This window comes from Agrilus planipennis, unplaced genomic scaffold (genome assembly GCF_000699045.2).
Source record: "Agrilus planipennis isolate EAB-ADULT unplaced genomic scaffold, Apla_2.0 scaffold22, whole genome shotgun sequence".
NCBI classification, from domain to species: Eukaryota; Metazoa; Arthropoda; class Insecta; order Coleoptera; family Buprestidae; genus Agrilus; species Agrilus planipennis.
The window spans coordinates 526,657-532,549 of NW_020438874.1; the positions used below are offsets into that span (position 1 = coordinate 526,657).

At 30.6% G+C, this 5,893-nt stretch overlaps 1 long non-coding RNA gene across 2 annotated transcripts; it reads right to left on the reverse strand.

The window, feature by feature from the left end:
* Positions 1 to 101: 101 nt before the first annotated feature.
* LOC112906318 lies at positions 102 to 1,253 on the reverse strand. Of its 2 annotated transcripts, none has more exons than XR_003232276.1 (4): positions 1,014 to 1,253; positions 804 to 948; positions 439 to 694; positions 102 to 325 (listed from the first exon to the last, which is right to left on the reverse strand). It is a non-coding gene; the product is annotated as an uncharacterized LOC112906318 (long non-coding RNA). The 2 variants fall into 2 exon arrangements; XR_003232274.1 differs by having other exon boundaries at positions 102 to 342; positions 1,014 to 1,252.
* Between the last annotated feature and the right edge of the window lie 4,640 nt (positions 1,254 to 5,893).

Sequence of the window (5,893 nt, forward strand, 5' to 3'; positions counted from 1 at the left end):
TGTTGAAACTAAAACTTTAAAATGTTTCCAATGAATTTTAAAAGTTTATCCAATAAATTTTAAATGTTTATATGTAAAACAATCATAAAACTTACCATCCCATAATTGTCACTCCGCTTCCTTTCACCCCTGGTACCAAATCCAATATTTGACTGCAATTTTGTTAAATTCAACCCATTTTTGTTAACACGCTTTACACGATACTAGAAACAGCCCAAATGAAAAATTCTTTAAACAGAAATACACACAGGGTAACGACGGTCCATTTCACCACCATATTCTGTTGAAGATGTTGGATGAAACTCCATTTTGGACCAAGGATCCGCTGGAATACCATGACCACTATTGAATATAAAACATAAAAATGTTTCCAATTAATTTTAAAAGTTTCTCCAATAAAATTTAAAAGTTTATATGCAAAATAATCATAAAACTTACCATCCCACAATTGTCAATCTATTTCCTTTTTCTCCTGGTACCAAATCCAATATTTGACTGCAATATTCTTCAATAAACCCTTTATTGTCAACACGTCTTTACACGATACTAGAAACAGCCCAAATGAAAAATTATTTAGACAGAAATACACACAGGGTAACGACGGTCCATTTCACCACCATATTCTGTTGAAGATGTTGGATGAAACTCCATTTTGGACCAAGGATCCGCTGGAATACCGTGACCACTATTGAATCTAAAACATAAAAATATTTCCGATAAATTTTAAAAGTTTATTCAATAAATATTAAAAGTTTATCCAAGAAATTTTAAAAGTTTATATGCAAAACAATCATAAAACTTACCATCCGTCAATTGTCACTCTATTTTTAGACGGAAATACACACAGCGTAACGTTGGTCCATTTTACTACCATATTCTATTGAAGATGTTACATGGAACTCTATTTTGGACCAAGGATCTGCTGGAATACCGTGACCACTGTTGAATCTAAAACATAAAAATGTTTCCACTGAATTGTAAAAGTTTATATGTAAAACAATCATAAAACTTACCATCCCCCAATTGTCGCTTGGTTTCCTTTTTCTCCTGGTACCAAATCCAATTAACACGTTTTTACACGATAATAGAAACAGCCCAACTAAAAAATTATTTAGAGAGAAATACACACAGGGTAACGATGGTCCATTTTGCTACCATATTTTGTTGAAGATGTTGGATGGAACACTATTTTGGACTAAGGATCTGCTGGAATACCGTGACCGCTGTTAAATCTAAAACATAAAAATAAATTTTAAAAGCTTATCCAATAAAATCAATGAAAGATTTTTTAATTACAATTAGTTTGCGTATTGTTCTTATAATAATGTTTTTTATGTTTTCTTAAAAAACTATCAAATTCTATTATTGCAGAGTACCCTATCACTTTGTGTACAATTAACAGAAAACATTGAAATATAAAAAGATAAGGAATGGTCCAAATAGTTAAGGATGTGGGATGTTCTAGTTTTAGAAAAATGTGAAGATTAGCTCAGGATTAGAAAAAGTGGATGCGTGTCCAACCAGTCTTGGTAATGACGACCTTATGATGATGATGATGAAGGGATGGTCCTTGAATGTTTTCAACGAAAGCAAAAAACAGAAAAACATATGAATTGAGTGAAGTGAAATTAGCAAGAAAATTCAACGACAAACTTAGATAACACAATTAAGAAATTCAAAAGGTGCCAAAGAACATCAAACAAAAATTGACAGATTGTTGCGCCATTTAAGTGAAGATGTTCAATTGTTTCCTTTTCTAGCGGTTATCGTAAAATTTCGTAAACTTTAATACTGCATTTTTAAAGACAATCTGTATTTTCATTACACAAACCACACAAAATTGGTTTAAGAAAAGATGGCAATTAAGACAAAAAAAAAAGGCGATAAAAAGTGAGGAGAAAATTAGAAGAGAGGAAAGTAATCCACCTAAAGAATGCTTAAAAGTAAAAGACAAGATACAATTACATACTAGAAAAAGAGAAGGAAAAAAAGGAAAAAGGACCAATAGCAGAAAAGTGGATGATAGAAAGAAGAAATTACTTTCTAGAATGGACACCTGACTACTATAATCAACTCTTCTATTACAAGTATTTATGGAAAAATTCTTATTATTATTATTAAGCATTCTGGAATCTATAGGAATCGACTTTTCAATCATATAAATCGATCAATAATTAGCCATAATAGCCAAATCAATATTGGTCAACATTGACGCCCCCTGACGGAGAAACTAGTCATAGAATCGAAAAGCGGTTTAGTACTTAAGAACACCTTCTCTATTCAAAAGGCAACAGGATAGTTATCCACTTCTTCGGGGTATTTTAAATTTTGCATCAGAAGTTTTGCTATATATGTCTTTTCCTTGTTAAAACAACCACTTCAAAAACCTTACCTATTTTGACTTAAACACGTGGGTTAAGTCCCAATTAACAAAAATTCACTTTTTGTAACAATAAACCTTAATATAGTAAACAATAAAACCGTTTTCGTCGTTTAATTTGGCTCAATAAACTCAATATTCAAAATTATCGAAATCGGGTTCGTTGCTTGACGTAACGTTGATGTCTCCAGTGCAAAAATATTTCAAAAAATCATTAGACAACTTTCCCGCGCATTGCAACGCAGTATACCGACCTTAACACGTTCTAAGATCATTAAACCATCCACCAAAATTAAAATTAGACAATATTAACGTGCGTTTGTGCTTTATATTAGTCGACAAAGTTCAAAGTGGTAAACAGTCACGTTTAACAGATGAGTAAAAATTGAAGCAGTCTTCACGGTGATGGAACGATATTTAAAATTTGCACAAGTGACCTATGAATATTCTTAATACTTAATGATTATGAGAATAATTACCTAGAAAAATTTTCTATTTCATTTTAAATATCTACCAGCAAATCTACTACAAAATTCTAACTATGCATTCATTTGAATAGAGATGTGCAAGATGGTTTTTTAAAAGTATTTAAATACAAAGAAATACACACAGGGTAACGATGGTCCATTTACCACCATATTCTGTTGAAGATGTTGGATGAAACTCCATTTTGGACCAAGGATCCGCTGGAATACCATGACCACTATTGAATATAAAACATAAAAATGTTTCCAATTAATTTTAAAAGTTTCTCCAATAAAATTTAAAAGTTTATATGCAAAATAATCATAAAACTTACCATCCCACAATTGTCAATCTATTTCCTTTTTCTCCTGGTACCAAATCCAATATTTGACTGCAATATTCTTCAATAAACCCTTTATTGTCAACACGTTTTTACACGATACTAGAAACAGCCCAAATGAAAAATTATTTAGACAGAAATACACACAGGGTAACGACGGTCCATTTCACCACCATATTCTGTTGAAGATGTTGGATGAAACTCCATTTTGGACCAAGGATCCGCTGGAATACCGTGACCACNAATTTTTGTTTCATTTAAAGATATAAAAAATGTAAGAATGCTAACAGTTTGTTATAGTTTTCAGAAGATTCTATTTTGTTTCTTAAGAACAGAGATGTGATTTATTTGAAGTACTTGCATTGAAAATGTAAATACAAAATAAAAAGTACCTATTTTTATCTTGCATTTAAATACCTTTTTCAGAAAAGCATTTTGTATTTTATTTAAAATACTTTTCCAAACGTATTTTCTATTTGTAAAATGCAAAATACATTTTTGCCATTAAAAGTTTTGCTTGTATCACCGATCAAACATTATGTAAAATGATGAATGAAAGTTGCTCACATTGGCCATTAAAGGTATAAGAAGCTTAAAAGGGGACAAAAAAACATTCCATGAATGTCCTCTAATTCTAAATTCGAACTGAAAAAATCCCAAAAAATTCTAAACTCCTTGGAAATAGATAATCTAAAATTTTGAATCAATATTCTTTTCCGGGTTCAATGTCGTGGTCCATGGAATTTTGGAGTTCCAAATTAATATTAGCACCTGTCAAATCACCACTTATTTCTTTAGCAAGGAACTACAAAATTCTATGAATTACGATAAAACAGCCCTCAAAACAATTTCGAATTGATATACTCCAGCTATTTAAAACTGAAAACGACAAGATATTGTGATGTGCTAATAAACGCCTATAAATCAAAATTCTCAGAAACCTATTCAAAAAAACACTCACTTATTAGATGAGTCCAAAGCTAAAAAAACTATGGATTCCATTTCATTCTTTTATTACAATATGTAAAAGATCAGAAACAAAATAGGGTTATAAATAATTTGATATAAAATGATTGGGGTTCATTTTACATCAATAAAATTATTTGCAACCCTACTTTGGTTCTGATCTTTCACGGTAAACAAACTATTCTGACATCAGTGCCTTTTTTCCAATTAAAACGGGTGACCAAGAATAAATATGGAAGCATATAGAAGAATTATTTGTTGCTGAATTGAAGAAATATATAACATAAAGATAGAAAAACTATATCTGAATCACTTCAAACAGAAAAATCTGAATCGTACTCAATCTTCGCAGCTGGTGATATAATGCAGACACCACTATTAGTCTAAAAAAATTAGGAGGGTTAAAATGTGAAAAGATGTGTCAGGGAACAAGGAAAAGATTAACTAAACATGAGATGAAATTGGAAAAGTAAAAACAAGGGAGATACAAGGAGGAATATTTAAAATATAGAATATTAAATACTGATATAAAACATAAGACACATAAAGGAAGAAAAGAAGTTTTGATGGAGTCGATGCTAAGCCAGGAACAATTAAATGAATGACTGAAGATTTGTTTACCAGAAAAATTGGGAAAATAAGATGTATGGAAATAAGGTAGGATAAAAATTGACAAGTATATGGAATACAAGAAAGCTTTGTTATGGAAGCATCGGCAGGATAATAGAGGGTCAGAGTATGTGTTAGGGAAGGAAATGGATGTGGGTAAATATTGAATAAAGAGAGAGGAAAGGATACGTAGAATATGTGAAATAGGTGATGAAACTTCGACATCTACATGGGTTCAGGGGATGTAATGAAAGTAGGAATTTCGTTAAAAATAAGGGAATAGTAAACGGATATGATCCTATTAAAAAAGATTTTGGTAGTTAAAAAAGGATGAAATAAATAAGATGGGACGGAAATAAATTTGAATAAATCTATTTAAGAAAAATAAGGAATGCAAATTCAAAATGAGGGAGGAATACAAGAAAGCTTTGTTATGGAAGCATCGGCAGGATAATAGAGAGTCAGAGTATGTGAAATGAGGAAATAGCAACGTTGAGGGTAGAAAATGGATTTGTGTAAATAAGTCAATATTGAATAAAGCGAGAAGAAAGGATGTATAGAATATGTTAAATAGGTAATGAATGATGAATGAAATAAGCTTGAATAAATTTATTTAGGAAAATTAGAGAACGCAAATTCAGAATGGAAGAGGATAAAGAATAATTTGTGAAAGGGAGTAACTCTGTTACAAGTGTTGGGAGAATATGTTGAGAACAAAGGAATGGATGAATGTAGATGCAGGGTGGATGATAGTAACAATGGGATAGAAATTATATTAAAAAAACAAAAGAAAGGGTTGAAAATTAAGGTGATATAAACGAGCCTATGATGCATTTATATAAATATATAAGGGGAAGAAAAGATTAATGTCTTTATTTGATGTAAATAGAAGAGGGTAGTTGTAAGTTTAACTAATTTTTCTCTTTTCTGCATTTAATTATATAATAAAAGAAAATAAATTCAGTAAATTGGAGAAAGATAAAGTCCTTCGTAAAATGTTTTGCTTTGCTGAAATTACAATTATGTATTTGATCGAAAAACAAAACACAAGTTATCAACAATGAATTTGTTCAAATCCTACATTTTCAAACACAGAAATAACAATAGTAACCCTATAGGACATAATATATATA